Consider the following 18,532-nt stretch of genomic DNA (forward strand, 5'->3'; position numbering starts at 1 on the left):
GCTATGCATTGTCTTTCACATAACTGTCCAAATGCATGATCTCAGGTCTGTCCTTGACTATTGGCACGACAATCTCTTTTATAATAATCCAGAGTAAAAAAGAACATAGAACCCCCAGAATGTAAATGCCATGATAGCATGATCTGTACAGGTATTTTTCACTCACCACTCTATTCCTTATGCAAAAACAGTCCTTGGTACCTCCTTGGTACTCAAAAATCTGCTCAAAATATGAATTACACTGTGGCTCCTCTCTGACTTTTCTTCCCTACAACCAGTTAGGAGTTAATGCAGGGAGAGAAAATATTTATAGTAAATATAATAAATGCACTTTGGTACTGACTGTTGTAACAGAGTAGCTATTAGTCACCACTATTAAAAATATATTTTCCATAGCAGTATGCTAAGGTTTGGAGGTTGGCTCCTCACCTCTGGGTATTGCATGGTTTACCCCACTTTTAAATGTACCATGACTAAAATAACACCTCATGGCAGCTTTGATCACATGCCTAAGAGGAGCATGAGTTTCTCGCCAACCAACATCAGAATGCAGAAGAAATGTTTTTGCGGTATGTTTTTAAACAAATTTATCGTGTCCTGTTATGTGCTTGGCACTGTTCTACGCACTTGCGGTACACCAATACAGAAGCAAAACAGAAAGCCCTATTCTTGTGGAGCTTACTGTCTAATGGGAGGAAATGTAAGATGCCAGCATAATTTAGAAAGTGATATAGTAGGGTAAGTCATATAGAGATTAAAGATGATGTAGTAGGTTAAAATGTAAATAGAGCAGAGTAAAGGGGTTCCAGAGCATTGCAGGGGAGAGCCTGCAATTTAAAGAAGACTAATCAGAAAGGACTCCTTGAGAAGGTATTTGAGTGAAGCCTTGGGGCAGATGAGGAAGGGAGTCTCATGGATAATCTGAGACTAGAAACTTCCAGGAGGAAGGAGCAGACTGCCAAGGGCTTTAACCAAGGAATGTGTTTAGTAGTCTTGGCTGGCAGAAGCGAGTGTGGCTGGAGCAGAGTGAATGAGGCTGAAAGGAGTTTAGGTCAGAGATGAACTGACATCAGATCCCGAGGCACCCAGTGGTCACTACGAGAGCTTTGGCTTGTTTCCATGAGAGAAGTGGAATGTTTCATTACATGCAATGTTCTCTGCAGTAACACCAGATTACACCACTGCCTGACTTTTGGGGAAGTGGGGAGTAGAAAAGCATTTCTGAAACCAAGACTTGAGTCTTCATTCTGATCATAAGTTTTTCAAAGATCACACTTCTTATTTTTCTGTTTCCTCTTGACCCTAAGCATCTACTTTGCCCAACTATGGTAGTCACCCACAAGTGTGAGTCTATTTACACACTTTCCTCACTGAAATGTAGGTGACTTAAGGGCAGCAGTTGCTTCTTTTCATTTATCTATTTCCAGGGTGTGACACAGGAGATGGGCTCCACAAGTGTTTGATGAAATACTGAGTTTAACTGAGAATTAGCAGAAAAAAAAAAAAAGGCAAATTGTGTAATTAAAGCACCACTGACTAATTTCAACAACAGCTCAGGGTCCCCTTGCTTGAATTGTCATGCTAGATTTTTGTTAGTAATTTAGTAAGAATATTTTCCTAGAAACGTTGTAATGTAGACAATGATTATATTCCAAAAGCTGTTCAGCATTCTCTCAGAAATCCTCCTAATTTGAGATTTCCCTAACTTCTACAATTTCAGGATATTGGTTTGATGTCTGTATGCATTGAAATTCATTCACACACATATAGAGAGAATCTCAATTTGCCTAGCTCTGAGAGAATTCTCCATTCAATGACACAGAAAGCGTATATGAAATTTTCTTCATTCTTCTGACAATTCTGTGAAAGCTCCAATCTTTAGACTATCTCCTCACTACAGATGACAGTCAGGAAAAGCAGGGAGAAAAATCTTTTGTCTTCTGCATGTTACTATCTGGCATGGCATAAATGCACATGTCTGTGCACATACATGCACACTTTGGAGTAATTGTCTTTGATTTGCTTGTACTGAAACTCATTTTCCTGTCCAACATTAAGTAATGTAGGCCGTCAGTGGATGGGAGACTCCTTGCTCTCAATGATAACAGCAAGGGAGAGCATGTCACTATAATGACTTTTATTGTATTTCATGAGGCATATTTAACTGTACACAAAATAGTTTTTAAAGAGTCATTTACAAATTGAGTTTTATAAGTTTAAAGAGGATCAGCTAAGAGGACCACACTTGCATCTTGCATTGACAATTATATACCTATATTTTAGTATAGGAACCTGACCATGAGGAGTTCAACGGGAAGGATAGAAAAAGGTGGGATTTGTTATACATTCACTCTGTACTACAAAGGAGTAACCTAAACCCTTATGGTGAACTGAAGAGTCACCTAATTCTCTGATGAGCCCTTGTCTGGATCTTTCATAGTTCAAGCTGTGTTACTCTTCATCTGTGTGTTTGATAGCATTCCTTCAGATGAAGGTATCCCTGATGCAGCAAATCCCACACTCTCCTGACTTTTATGGAGACATGTCTCCAGCAATCTTCTCATCTCTATCCTGAATCGTTGCACATGTTCCCTCCTTATTGGACTATCCCAAACAGAATTAAAACATATTGAAATTTCAACCCCAAACCAAAATCCTTGACCCTGCACCTACCCCCAGCTACTATCCTATTTCTCTGCTCTTCCTTATAGCAAAGTTCCTCAAACATTTTGTTTATAATTTCCAAAACTAATCTCCTTTGTCCTATTTCCTCTGTAAACCCATTCTAAGGAAGTTTTTGTCCCAACTACTCAATGGAAAATACTCTTCATGGTGATCAATGGTGGTGCTAAACCCAGTGGTTAAATTTATATTACTGACCATGAATCAAACCGTCTTTGACAAAGTTGATTGGTCCTTCCTCATTAATACATTTTTCACCCCATGGCTTCCCAGGTATAACAAACTCCTCATTCATTCTTCCTTACTAACCACTCTTCCCTGACCTTGAACATATGGCATGACTCAGACCTTTATTTAGCTGTATTTCTTTGGTGATCTCATTATGTCTCATGGTTTAAAGTGTTCTCCATACACTGATGATCTCAACTTACACGACTCCCCTGAACTCTAGAATTATCTAATTTCTTACATGCTATTGCTATGCATTTTGTTAGAAGATAACTCTGTATTAACACAACCAAAATATAACACCTGATCTAGGGGTGAAGGGCCTCTTCTACAAACTCCCACATCTAAGGAAATGGTAACTCCATTCTTACAGTTGTCTGCATGAATGAATTTAGTTATCTTGGAGCTTTCCTTTTTACCCCACATTTAATCAATCAGGAAATCATGCTGTTTCAACCTTCAAAATAAATGCAGAATTCAGTCGTTTATCACCACCTTGAATACTGCTCCTCTGAGGCAAGTTATCAACATCTCTCAACTTGACTGCTGCAGTGATCTTCTAATTGGTGTCACTGTTCACTTCCTGCCCTGTATTACCTATTCTCTATAGAGCTTCCAGAGCACCTTTTAATATGTAAGGCAGACCAGGTTGCTCCTCTTCCCAAAACTGCCAAGAGCTTTCCCATCTTGTTTAATACTTTCTTTTTTTTTTTTTTTAAGATTTTATTTATTTATTTGACAGAGACAGAGACAGCCAGTGAGAGAGGGAACACAAGTAGGGGGAGTGGGAGAGGAAGAAGCAGGCTCATAGTGGAGGACCCTGATTTGGGGCTCGATCCCAGAACGCTGGGATCACGCCCTGAGCCGAAGGCAGACGCTTAACCGCTGTGCCACCCAGGCGCCCCTCCCATCTTATTTAGAGTGAAAATCAAATCCTAACAATGCCCTCAGATTGCTCTTGATTATACTGTGTGCAGCCCACATTAATGGGGTGAGACAGATTGGGGAAATAATGAGAGAAAAACCCAACCTGCCACAATATGCATTTGGCTGTTCTCGTTGCCCTGTTCCCGCTACCCCAGTCTTGCCTGCCTGTAAGCAGGTTTGACGTGCATCGACTTGGTGCCTTTACACTGGCTGCTATCTCTGTCTTGCATGTGTTTCCCTCACTTGCCTTAATTCAGTGCCTCATTTCATAAAGGACTTTTCTCAAGTGTCTCTTCCCAATGAATATCTTTTCTGACTACCCTATTCAAGGTGCACCCCTTTCTCGAAATCTCCCTACCCATTTCCTCGCTTTATATTTTCTTTATAGCCTTTGTCACATCTGACACACTATCTATTTTACTTCTCTATTTCATAGTCATTTGTTTTGCTTCACTAAGTATAAAGTACATGAGGGCAGAGATTGGTACTTTTTATCTTTGGGGTGAATATTTGTTGAAAGAGGAGAAATGGTGAATATCACCTCTGATTTAAGAGTTTTGTTACTACTTGCAGATAATTCACATTTGTGGCTAGAATAACTGTTCAGCATTTACTTCCAATTATAAAGTCTTTGCTTTTTAATTTCTTTGGAGATTTGTTTCTTCTCATGTGCTCAACAAAGGCCTGCTAAAATTGATATGTTAATCTAGAAATTATTTCTCTCTCTAATATTTTTACTTAAACATATATTTGAATTCTCTTATCATAAATGTATTTTGATATGGAGAAGTAAGTTATATTTGGGCTTAGAATAAAATATTTTTCCAATTTGGCAGAAAACCACATTTTGGTAGCTCAGGTTTTCTCTGATAAACCAACCATTTTTCACCAAATTAACATAGATCAATTTCAATTAACTATTAATTTTACAATAGGGCTTTATGTTTCAATGGTTGTTTTGGGTGCACTTCTCTAAAACTATTCATTAATTGTCAGGGGTTGTAAATTAAGGCATCTAGTAAGTACTCGGGTCCAAAATAACAAATTCATCTCAAATTTGCAGGTGAAGTAGCTTTATGTTTAAAACAGTGACCAAAAAAATGACAATATTGTTAATCTCAAAATAAATTACAGACAAAATATTGTCCTGTATTTTCTAACTTGTTGAGTTTTTAGTAGTTAACAATGAGAGCCATTGCTTGATTTGTTTCTTTTTTAAGTTCAATTAGCCAACATATGGTACATCATTAGTTTTTGACGTAGTGTTCAATGAAGAGCCATTGCTTTAAATGCAGAGATACTTCTGAAAAAATGCCCAAGTGTTGAATGTCAGTATATAGGACATGTTCTTTGAAAGTAGAACTGGTATATTGTTTAAAAATAAGATTATCTTATGTTTCCGTTTAGATGTACTGTTGTAAACAAAGTTTGATAGTTGACTATGGATAAAAATAAAATGAAAATGCCAGTCTTGATAATTTATATGTAAATGGCTAGTGGACAGAAGATGGGAAATGAAGAAAGAAAGCTTTGAAGGAAGGGTAGGATTATAACCATCCTTAAGATATTTAACTTGAATGAGATAAGAGATTTTATTTTGGAGGGTACAAAAAAAATTTTAAGTTTGAGACTCAATATTTCAGAAAAACAAAAAAATATTAATAAATCTGTTAGAAATTAGAAGATGGTGGGGATAGTTTAAGTGATCTAAATCTTCCCTTGTTTAAGCCATAAATATGATATAAACTTGGTAAGTCAATGAATAGTTATATAAGAATATTGTATAATATGATGAAAACCAAGAAAAATAATAAAACTAGAAGTCATTAAAAAATGGGTTTAAGGATTGAAATGGCAGAGTAGAACAAAATTTTCTTTTGCTTTTCATCATTAGCTCTTCTCAACTTTTTGTTTTCTACGTGCGTGCTATCATTTTAACAAATATTTTAAAGGTAAAGGAAAAAAAGCTGTGGAAAGCACATCATTACCTAAATCACACTTGCAATATAGATTCAAAAAAATATGCATCGAGAAGTGGAAACCTAAGGGCAAATACACATCAAGAGCATAGAAACTCCTTTTAACATGTTGTTCTCCCTTTGAGCAATGTTTATGCATTTCTGTTAAGATGAGAATGTACCTCAGTATTCAAATTTGTTTTAATTTTGAATTGTGTCTTTTTTTTCCCCAGCTCTAAGTGTAGAGAGGAAAAAAAAATCCCTACTTATTATTATGTTCACCAACTGCCAAGAAAAATATTGGATTTGGATCAGATATCTAGCAACAGAAAGCATTAGAGTTGCTCCAAAAAAAATAATGATTTGGCAGTATATTTTTAGTAGAAAAATAGGGAATGATTTGGAAAATAAACATTAAAATAGCAAAAGTTGAAAACAACAGCTGGATTGTTTGATCCTCGATGAACTTCTCCATTGAAGTCTGAGTCAATGATGGAAAAGAGAAGAATAAAGTAGGGCTGGAATATAAGATCAGGAGAGAAAGGAAGCCTTTATTTGCGTGTTTCATCTGAGTGAACTTGAAGACTATTATGACATTTCCTACAGGTACTTAAAAGTAAATCTGAATTTAGAAGAAGAAAAGAAAATTTAGTGAATACAACTCTTTGTATAAGCCTCAAAATTATTCAAATCCCTAGAAGGAACTTTTCTTCAAAAGTGAAAATTTTGAAATATTCGATGTTCTTTCCAAATAATTTTAACACACTTTTAAAAAAGTAAAGCAAAAAGTGGCTGTTCTGATTCCACAGAAGGCGACTTGTCTGCTTTAAAATGTCTGCTTTCCTAAATGTTTATTTTACTATGCTTATAATCCACTGCTGTACTCAACCTGACAGTAGTGTTAAGTGAATAGCAGGGGAGCAGAGTGATTTGTTTAAGACACTGGAGAGTGTAAGGGGAAAGACAGATTATAAGCATATGTAAGATTATAAACATGGATGAATTAATGCAATTAAAGATTTCCTCTCAGTGACTAATCTGGAATATCCTGGAATCTTGGGGAACCTGGGGTCATTTTCCAGTTGCATTGACACTGCTATTTCATATTGCCTTCGTACCTCCCTATTCGTTTGCTCTTTCAATCTGTGTATCAAAACTTTGGTTAGAATTCTAGTTGCCAACTCTTGATATATCCCTTTGGTCTGTAGAAGTCGATGCAAAGTGTCAGTTCCTAAAAACTCAATTTATATTGTCCATTAGATTATTGTTCCAATCAGTTCTGTTCCTCTTTGGAAGTGGTTTATATACTCACATTCTTTGCCATGGAACTCTGCAGTGCCTTACCTCTAGGCACAGAATGCTATCCCACTGGCATTGGGCTTGGTCATCTGACTTGCCTTGGCTAATGGAATGTGAGCAGATGTGAAGCCAAAACAGGACCAGGAGAGCTCAGGAGAGTACAGCCACATCCAGCCAAGTCCAGTCAAGCCTGGTGGAGCCCAGCCAAACCCAACAGCAGCTATCCAGTCTCCTAAAAAGCATAGCTCTAGTGTGACATGAGAAAGAAACAAATGTTTGCTGTCATAAGCCACTGAAAAGTTGGGGTTGTTTGTTGGCACAGCAAATGCTGACTATTTCACGTGGCTATTTCTGTAAATGTTGACAGTTGATACAGGAAAATGAGGTTTTACAAAATTTGAAAAAAATGAGTTGGGGATAGGGATCAATGGAGAGACATACTGATTTTTAAAACTATCAAAAGTTATTGCTCTTAGTTTTCATTCAAATACGAATTAACCCAAGCCTGATGCCACAGCTTTGTTTTCTAAATTTTTTCTTAGAAAATTAAGGGGGAGAACTGAAATTGTAAATGAAGGGGACGCTACCTGAGAGTGGGTGAATTAGAAGTAACACCAAGTTATGCAAATTTTGCCTTGAGGTGTATGTGAATTTACAAATGAGTAGTGTTACATAAGTCATCAGGTCATGTCTTCTATGCTTGGAATGCTCTCTATATATTTGGAATCTACTTCTCAGGTACTGAACTCAGTAGGAAGACCTTTTGTATTTTTTTTTTTTTCCTTGCCCAGAGATTCTTTCCCGATTCAGTTCATTAAACATGAACTGTTTATGGCTCTCAGTACTCTTTTGTTAGTAAGTTACACAACCAAACTCATTCTAGTCTTTACAGAAGACACATTTCACTGGATCACATGCTTGGGAAATCCAAATACACAAATAATGACCGCCCCCCGCACCCCTTGCTGTCCCAACACACTCATACTATATTGCTTTTCTAAATTTCAGCTTTTCTTATCTCTGCTGTTTTTCGCATGCTGGCCTCATTCTTCCTAGCCAAAGTAACTCCATCTCCATGCAATGTAAAAGATGGCTGCAGAGCCCAAGTCTACAGATGTAGGTTCACATTCAAAATTAAGAGACGGTCTTACTTACTAGTTTTAGAGAAGAGCTCCCAGGAGTTCTGATTAGCTCAGCCTGGGTATCTTATCCCAGGGAAATCTCTGATTGGCTCAGTCCGCATTATTTATCCACCAGTGTGACTCGCTGTGTTGTTTGCCTTGATTGACTGTCCCAGTAAAAACACATAGAAGGATTAAGGATTTCTGCAAAGGAACCAGAAGAATAGAGATTTTAAAAAGCTGAGTTGGTAAAATTTTCATTTACTTCTGTCCAGTACAGACCCATATCCATATATTTAAGTAGCTCGTCTCTAGGTAGGAGCTAAACACAGATCTTGCTTTTCTTTCCCCCCATTTTCTTTCTTTGAGCATCTATGACTCTGGCCCCAGGGATTCATGCCTTTACCCCAGCCTAAGTCTTTTTATTTATTTTCCTTTGCTAAATGACTTTCTCTAGCTAAAGCTATTTTTAGTTGGAGGTGACATGAATAGTTTCAAGCTACTTTCTGGGCTTATGAAATAAAAGAGAAAATGTTCATAATAATAACTGTCACTGGATTTCTTGTATAAGGATAATATGTTTATAAAAGGATTATAAGTGTTTGGCAATTGAAAGTGAGATCCTGGGGGATTAGAGTAAGAGAGGTCTTTGGCACTTACCAGGAAGAAAGAGAGAAAGAATGGGAAAAAGAGAGGCAACATGCAATGAGGCAGTGGAACCACCTTGATTCTTAAAGATTTTATTCTCCTAAATATAATCCTTCCCTATGACCCCTAGATATTTACTAAAGATATTAAAATCAGGAAACGATTGGTATATCTGGACTTTGTGCAGATAAAAAAGAAGGGACTGGCTTTTGCATCTAGATGGGGGCAAGCTCAGGTGGCACATATGGGTGATGAGGAGATCTTCAAAGAGTACACGGAAATTACAAGCTACATGCAGTTTTCAAGGTGGTGTGGTTGACTCTGGATTCCCCCAGGCTTTAATCTTGAGGTTTATCAAAGCTAGCCTAAATCTCTGAAAAGTAAGAAGTCATAACTGATAAAAGCTTCTAATGTCAATATCTCTATAGATTGATTAGGGAACTAGGGGCGCCTGGGTGGCTCAGCTGGTTAAGTGGCTGCCTTCAACTCAAGTCATGATCTTGGCTCTCTGCTCAGTGGGGAGTCTGCTTCTCCCTCTCCCTCTGCTCCCCCCATCCCCCCCCCCCCGCTAGTGGTCTCTCTCTCTAATTAAAAAAAAAAGTTTGATTAGGGAAATAATCTGAATTCTTTTAGTATTTTTGAAATTACTTTTAACCAGCATTTTCTAGCACCCCACAGTGTAGAAACACTACCAAATTACTGGTTGAATAGCAAAGGAATCCTCTTGTGTGCATTGCATGTTGCCTTTGTCACATAGTATGTGGTCTGATCTGTTCTAGTATAATGTATTGTTTAACATAGCAGCTTGAAACAACAATGGCTTATTTGCTCACGATTCTGTGGGTCACCAGCTGGGGCCTCTGCTAGCTTGAAGTCTGGGATCTCTCTCTATACATCCTCTTTCGTCCTCTGAAATAGCCCAGCACTTTTTGTTTTAAACTGTGATAGAAAAGTTCCCAGCAGGAAGAAAAGGACCCAAGGTCCAATATACAAGTACTTCTCAAGTCTCTGATTGTATCGTAATTGTAATATGTCATTGATCAAAGCAAGTTACATGCCTAAGCCCAAAATCAATGTGGGTGAAGTCTACATACTACACACTGGAAGCCATTGATATAACAACCTATGATCGAAACCTTATTATTACTGATTATGAAAAGTTGTGAGTCTATGCTACAAGGTTAGTGTCTTTAATGAAGACTATCTTTGAGGATTAAGGTGTGTGTGGTGTGTGTGTGTGTGTGAATTTTCTCCTGTTATCACATAAAGGACGAGATTAAACCCTTTTGTAAAAGGCTCTACTTCTGTTGAGAATGCAATGAAAGTTGGCCCTACGAAGGTTAATGTTTTTTTTTTTCAAAATGGGCACAGCAATATTCTGCTTTCACAATATTCACAAATAAAAAATTTTCATTTTCTTCAGTCAGAGCTTGATTTTTTCCCAAATATGTAGGAAACATTTCCATAAGAGCATTGAGTGTGCAAGTTTTTCCTATTTTATGCTTGATGTGTACATAGCTTAACATGTGCTAGATGCTAAATATTAGTTTGAATATATAAATGAGTGAATTTATTAACTAAGTAATGGATGATTTATTGAATAGATAAAAAGGAATTGGTTTACACTTTCAAGTGTAAAATTGGTTTCGATCTCTATACACAGCCTGAGAGCAACACAATACACCTGAAATTGTATTTAACATGAATACTTAGTTTGGAGTCAAGTTCTTCTGTCAGTTTATTTTCCTAACATATATTTACCCCATTGGAAATCAGAGTCATGCCCATATCTTCCGCCACCATCTCTAGCATGATGTTCCTCAAGTTTATGTACCAATATAGCCCTTATTTTTGAGTTCCTGAACTTTATGTTAGAAATATCCGGTTGAAAATCTCTAGTTAGGTCAAATTTAAAACTTTCAGAAGTGAACTTATCTTTTTTCTATAAAGGTGTCTTATTTCTCAATATTTTCTGTCTTGATGCCCAACATTATCCTCCATATAATTGCCCAAATTATAAAACTAGGAGTCTAAGTTTCTCTCACTATCATCATGGCCCACATTTAATTACTCCTACTACCTTGTATCTATCAGATTCATTCTCTGCCATCGACCCCTCATGGACATCATCTTCGTTTTAAACTTCATTATCTCTGTAGAATTTTTTTTTTGAAGGAAAACAAACATATGCAACAACCCCCCTTAACTCATCCTTCTTTATCTAGTCAGTCCTTCCTTCAAGTTCTGCCAGACTGGTGTTTCTAAACCTAGGGGTGCCTGGGTGGCTCAGTCAGTTAAGCTCAGCTCATGATCTCAGGGTCCTGGGGTTGGGCCCAGTGTCGAGCTCCCTGCTCATCGAGGAGTCTTCTTCTCCCTCTGTCCTTCCCCCTGCTCATTCTCTCTCCCTCTCAAATAAATAAATAAAATCTTAAAAAAAAAAGCCTAAATCTGATTGTGTGTTGCCAAATATATTTAATCATTACAACCCTTCTAGAAATAAGTCCACAAACATTTCTTATTATACAGGCATTTTGTCATCTGAACCAAGCCTGCAGGTAGAAAAATACCTTTTTCCTCTATGAATATACGTATCACAGCAATAGACATACCTTCTTCATATGCCTTAATATGCCTCATATGTATATGCATGTTCTGCACATGCCTCATGCATTGGTAACATTGTTGGCTTTGCCAGAAACGTTCTACTCAACTCTACTTGTTCGTCACTCATTAAGTGTAAATAGCAGTATTAATTTCACCTACACTGCCCTTCTCCCTGTTTAGTTCCTCCTTTCTTTATAACCTTTCCCAAAATGGTCCACACCTGGTTAGTGCTCACTCATCTCATTGTTTTGTGATTATTTGTGCACATTTGTGTTCTCACGACTTCTTACTGAAGTTAGAAAATATATGGATTGCTGTATCAGTTGGATACCAGAGAAACAAAACCAGTGGGAGATATATATATATTAAAATAATTATGGTAAGGAATTAGCTTGCACAATTGTGAGGCTTGGCTGAGCTTGTCCAAAATCTGTAGGTCTGTCTGAATCAAGAAAGGCAGGCTGTCACAGAGCTAGAACAAACAATCCTAAAATTTGTGTGGGACCACAAAGGACCCTGAATAGGCGAAGCAATTTTGAGAAAGCAGAGCAAAGCTGGTGCCATCACAGTTCTGGACTTCAAATTATACTAACAAACTGCAGTGATCAAGACAGTATGGTACAGACACATAGATCAATGGGACAGAATAGAAAACCCAGAAATGGACCCACAACTATATAGTCAACAGATCTTTGATAAAGCAGGAAAGCATATCTGTTGGAAGAAAGACAGTCTCTTCAAAAAATGGTGTTGGGAAAACTGGACATCAACATGCTAAAGATGAAACTAGACCACTTTTTTATACCATATACAAAATAAATTCAAAATAGATGAAAAACCTCAATGTGAGGCAGGAAGCCATCAAAATCCTGAGGAGAACACAGGCAGCAACCTCCTTGACATTGGCCATAGCAACTTCTTACTACATACGTCTCTGGAGGCAAGGAAAACAAAAGCGAAAATGAACTGTTGGGACTTGACCAAGATAAAAAGCTTCTGCACAGGGAAGGAAACAATCAACAAAACTAAACGGCAACCTTCAGAATGGGAGAAGATATTTGTAAATGGCATATCTGATAAAGGGTTAGTATCCAAAATCTATAAAGAACTTATCAAACTCAACACCCAAAAAACAAATAATCCAGTTAAGAAATGGGTAGAAGACACGAATAGATATTTTTCCAAGGAAGACATCAAGATGGCCAACAGATATATGAAAAGATGCTCAACATCACTCATCATCAGGGAAATACAAATCAAAACGGCAATGAGATATTACCTCAAACCTGTCAGAATGGCTTAAATTAACAACACAGGAGGGTCATCTGGGTGGCACAGTTGGTTAAGCTTCTGACTCTTGGTTTCCGCTCAGGTCATGATGTCAGGGTCATGAGACTGAGCCCCGAGTAGGGCTCTGTGCTCAACGTGGAGTCTGCTTAAGTTTCTCTCTCTCTCTCTCTCTCTCTCTCTCTCCCTCTGCCCCTCCCCCCACAGCTTGCGCACTCTCTCTCTCATATAAAGAAATAAATCTTAAAATTAACAACACGGGAAACAACAGATGTTGGCAGGGATGTGGAGAAAGGGGAATCCTCTTACACTGTTGGTGGGAATGAAAACTGATGCAGCCGCTGTGGAAAACAGTATGGAGTTTCCTCAAAAAGTTAAAAATAGAACTACCCTACCATCTAGCAATTGCACTACTAGGTATTTACCCAAAGGATACAAAAATACTGATTTGACAGAACATATGTACCCTGATGTTTGTAGCAGCATTATCAACAATAGCCAAATTATGGAAAGAGCCCAAATGTATGTTGACTGATGAGTGGATAAAGAAGATGTGGTATATATACGATAGAATACTACTTGGCCAACTAGCGTAACATAATAAAAAAGAGAGAAAAAAAAAAAGAATGAAATCTTGCCATTTGTGAGAACATGGGTAGAGCTAGAGTGTATCATGCTAAGCAAAATAAATCAGAAAAATACCATATGATTTCACTCATACATAGAATTTGAGAAATTAAACAGATGAACATAGGGAGAAAAAGTAAATTTGGAAAAATTTTGATATTAAAAAAAAAAAAGAAGAAGGGCAGGCTGGAATTCTCAGATACGAGCTGAAGCTGCTGGAATTTCTTAAACCTGGAAGCCTAAGCTCTGTTTTTTAAGTTTTTCATCTGATTAAAGTCCACCCAGATTACCTATGATAGTCCCATTTACAATTAGGACCATAATTTCTAATAATCAACTAATTGTCAACTTTAACCACGTCTACAAAATACCTTCGTAGCAACACCTAGAGCAGTTTAGTTGAGAAACTGTGGAATGTAGAATTGCCAGGTTGATACACCTTAAAAGGTCATCACAATTGCAAACATAACTTTAATACAACCTGCAATATTTTAATATGGGAGTATTAAAAACAGGGAAGGGACTTTTAGATTAGAATTGATTACATCTTAATTTTAAAATGAGTAACAATTACATAATTGATTATTTGGTATTTTTAACCTATTTAACAGAAAACCATTGAATCATTTTTGCTAAGACTACAGTAAATAGCATTTTACAAACCACTGAATTCATAAGAATTGTTTAAAATAGTGGAATGTGTAGAGGCATATATGCAAGAAAGTACGAAATATTGTCCTGTTTGGTATGCTGGAGATTTAAACATAGAACTTAAATGTATGATATAGGAAATGAACATATAGATTCATACCAAATTTTCAAAACATTTTTCTTTGGATAAAGCTTTTCACTAAAAACATGTGAGTTGTATGAATTAGTTGCAAAATACTATCAAAATAGCAACCAAAGGCATTTACATTGTAAAACAAGCCTCCATTTTTATAAATTATTATATAAGTTCTTTTAGTAGTCATGCATAAAAATAACTTTTTTTAGAAATGAATATTTATATTCTACCTTATAACAGTATACCTTTAATATGTAAATTCCCTGCACAGTGTAAAATTAGTTTTGCAAAGCTAAGTATGAATCCTGGATTTTGACATTAGACATCAGGATAATAAAGTAGAAACATATCAGGTCTATCTAATTTGAAAAATTCTAATAATTATTATTCCTAGTTGATATCTAATTATTTTTTCAAATGATTAAAATCTTAAAAACTCAAAAATACAGACATATATTTCATTGCTTACAAAACCCACACTTTTATACTGCATTAGCATATTGTTATAATACATGAGTCCATAATATATACTAATCCTAAAATATATAATTTTACATGGGCTAATAATATTTACCACTGTAATAATTGATGTCTTATATGATGAGCTGACCTAATAACAACATTTGAAAATAATCTGAAAAGCACCCTAAAGAAAAATAAGTTTATAACCTATGTGTTTAAAAGTTAATGTACATTTTCAGGGCATTCACAGGTAGAAGGCAACAGATACAGTCCCCTAGTCTAGCACATCTATACTCATAACATCTATTTGCTTTGCTTTGTCAAAACATATGAAAAATCATTAAAGTGTTTTAATAAATGTCTGGTTTTCCTGCTCATTCATCTTATAAATATTAATTAGCCATGGATCAGGCAATTAAAGTTTAATCAATTTGCACTAATTAGCACCACATACTTGCATAAAAAGATAAAACCAACTCCTGCATCTGGCTGTTATTTGCAGTTTTTGTCAAGTGCTGATGAGTTTAATCTTGAAGGGAAGATTAAGAAGAAAAGAAAAAAAAAATAAATCAAGAAAGTAGTGTTAATTTTATTAAATTTTCACTCAAAGCACTGGTCATGAGTATCATAGGGATAATGCCAGCAACATTACACTTTTTTACCAAAACCTGATTCACCGGCTTCTTCCTTATAGCCCATTCAAAAAGGAGGGGCTCCATTTCTTCTGTTTGTGACACTGCTCTATGCATTTTTATTTCACTTTTACCATGAATTCAAATCTGACTCATTGCTATTCTTTGTGGCTTAAAAACTTTTAAAATGAATGGTCCCCATATAGCCATAGACATTAAGGGTCCACTTCCTTCCTTCAGAATGAATATGAGTGATCTGTGTTGAAGGAGAAATTTAAAAAAGTTGTAGCCTTACAAATGAAATTGAAATGTTAGTCACTAGAAATTATGTGCAACTGTTACGATGAGAGGTCCCTGAAAGACTTAAAATTTGCATTCTGATCTTTTGTGGGCATTTCTTTGCTCAACGCATTTTTGTCCTGCGTAGACTTTAAGAGACTAACTCCTGCTTCTCTGTCTTTGACTTCTGAATTTGATTAAATAAATTACACTGCCAATCTAGTAAGGAGACATTGTACAGTGCATTTGCATTACTATTTTGTGTTTTAATAACCAAAGAAAATAAAGTGTTCCATTACTGCCTATTCATATAATTGACAAGGATTATAGGGAATGGAACTAGTCTTTAATCACTGATGGAAATTTATCTTAGGCTTGGCAGGTAAAACTACACGTTTTAAGATGATTTAGCATTGTACTAAAAAATAGAGCATGATTCATAAAAAAAGCTATGCACCATTTACATGGGGATTTTTATTCAGTTTATGCAAGAATAGACCAGTGAATGGTTATTGATATTTTTCAAATAAAGTATGTATGATTCATTAAACTCCCTATTCCCCTGTGAGCAAGCCACTGCTCTGTTAAGCACTCTCTGCATACATATCCCATAAAGAAAGCAAAGGCAGAAAAAGGGGGTGTCATGCTTCAATGCCTTCTTTTAAAAAAAAGTGCCTAAAAATGAGATCACATACAGTAACAGATAATTCTCTAAACTACCATCTGGATCTCAATACATATGATTATTCACACTGCTGTTGAAAAAAATGTGAATATGTTCTTTGTTAATACAGTATATGATGCTGCTATAGAGATATATACCTGTGTATACTTCAAAAAAATAAGACTGAATCAAATGCTGATGCTCTAGATCTTTCTACTATGAATGGGATAATGCATGAAAAAGCACTTTTAAAAACCTAAATGGCTATAAACATAGCATAGCTTCCTGGGGCAAAGAAAAGCTATCACAGCTATGTTTCAGTAGACTCCTCATGAATACAGTCCCACTCTTCTTATATGAACAGTATTTAAAATCTGTCTTCTGTTTAGATAGAAAGGGAAGCCAGCATAGTATAGTAGCAAGATCTGAGTATACATCTATGTTCTGTCTTCTTCAAGAAGAAATGTGCAGAAGTCAAGGAAGATAAGCATTTACTTCATGTAGAAAATAACTCTTAAATATAAATATATACCTTTTAAGTGGTTTGTCATGGGAAGAAACTCATCCAGTAGATCTTTTGTGCAATTCTTTGCGAAGAATGTTGCTACTGAATAGGATTGGAGACCGATTATAAGATTACAGGAGAAAGTATGATATAGATATGTAAAAAGGTATTTAGACAATACCTTCCCTTCATAAAACATATTTATAAATTGCTGAAGTTTTTGCACAAAGAATGCAAGTTTAGTTTCCTTATTCATTTAAGATTAATACAAATAAACTTCATTTTCATTATTAACCCTAGTCCCCCCAAAAGTACACTCCCCTTTACAAACTGGAAGCCAGGTATTGACAAGATCTCGTCCTTGAGCTATCTTTGAATAGCTGGGATACATCAGTATTTAAAAACAAAACCAAAAAAGGCACACCTTATATAGCCCAGTTTTCTGATCTTCTGTGGCTTAAAGGCATTCTCAGATACTACATTTTTCTGAGAGAAGGAAGTCCATGTTAAAATTATGCTGGTTTTAATTTTTCTTCCCAGGCCTTCTCATTCTATTGTACATTTTTGAGAGACCGTAATTAAGAAATAGTTGGATCTTTCTAGCTTATTCTATCCTACTTGATAGAATTTCCTCAGTCTATGTAGTATTTGTTAGAGGAGTGAAGGCTATAGAATCATGGGAAGCACCCCTTCTCTAAACAATTAGAAATATTAATGTCCATTATTTGAAAAATAGTCATCATGCCTAAATTCTATAATCAGATATATTCATAGATAGCAAATAAAGACTTAGGAATGTTCAAATTTTTAAAAATGACGTGTGTCTCTGAATTTGTTGATATTTCCTTCTCTTTTCCAATAATGTAATTTATAGGTATTGTATACTATGACAAATTAACGAAGGTGTAAAACAACTTATGACATGGCAGTAAATGAAGTCAGTGTAGAAATCTGTTTGTTAGAGCTTTTTATAAAATTGAATGTTATAATAAGTATCTTTTATCTGAATTGAGTGTAGATGTGTCATGAAAAATAAAAGTTGTGTTAAATAATTTATTTATTAAAGCACTAATAAATATTTAAATCCTACTTATTTAATTATCTAAAAGATAACTAAATCTTACCTGTAAGATGTAAGGAGGAATAATAATTCAGTGAAGAAAAAACAGAATTTTTAACGAAAAATATTAAATACAGCACGTGTTCTTCATCTGGTAAGACAGACACACTAGGACAAAGTGTGTTGTAATTAACTCAAGTAGAAGGGGTATTTGAGAAAGCAGGTAGAAAGTACAAGCAGAAATGTGAATGCATTCTTCCCCAGATGGTTTTAACTTTACCTAACTGGGTGTTAATAAGATAAAGTGATTTTATTTTTTAAATGATGTAGTAGTTAATTTTTAATAAGGATATTTTGACAATTTTTACATGTGATACTGTGTTTTGAGTAATTTCAGGAAATAGGAAAACTTCGACTTGAAGAAAGTATGATTTTAGCAAAACAACAACTCCATCAACTGCTATTATACTGCAAACCATTTATCCAGATAGGCAAACATTTATCTGAAATTCCACCAATGGTACTGAATAGTTGTGGTTACTTTTCCAGAGCTTACGGACTTCCTATTCCTAGAAAAGCATTCCTATTCACTTGTTCATGACGCAATTCATAAAATTTTCTGTAGAAATCCCTTAATGATTATTAGAAAACCAATTACTGAGAAATCCCTTTGGTCCCTTGTAAACTTTTTTCCATATTTATATATTGTACCCTTCATGAATACTCTCCATGTCCTCTGTGAGTATTTTGCATTTCTTTATC

The sequence above is a fragment of the Ursus americanus genome, chromosome 10 (genome assembly GCF_024610735.1).
Source record: "Ursus americanus isolate L20-20 chromosome 10, mUrsAme1.1.p, whole genome shotgun sequence".
In the NCBI taxonomy this organism is placed as follows: Eukaryota; Metazoa; Chordata; class Mammalia; order Carnivora; family Ursidae; genus Ursus; species Ursus americanus.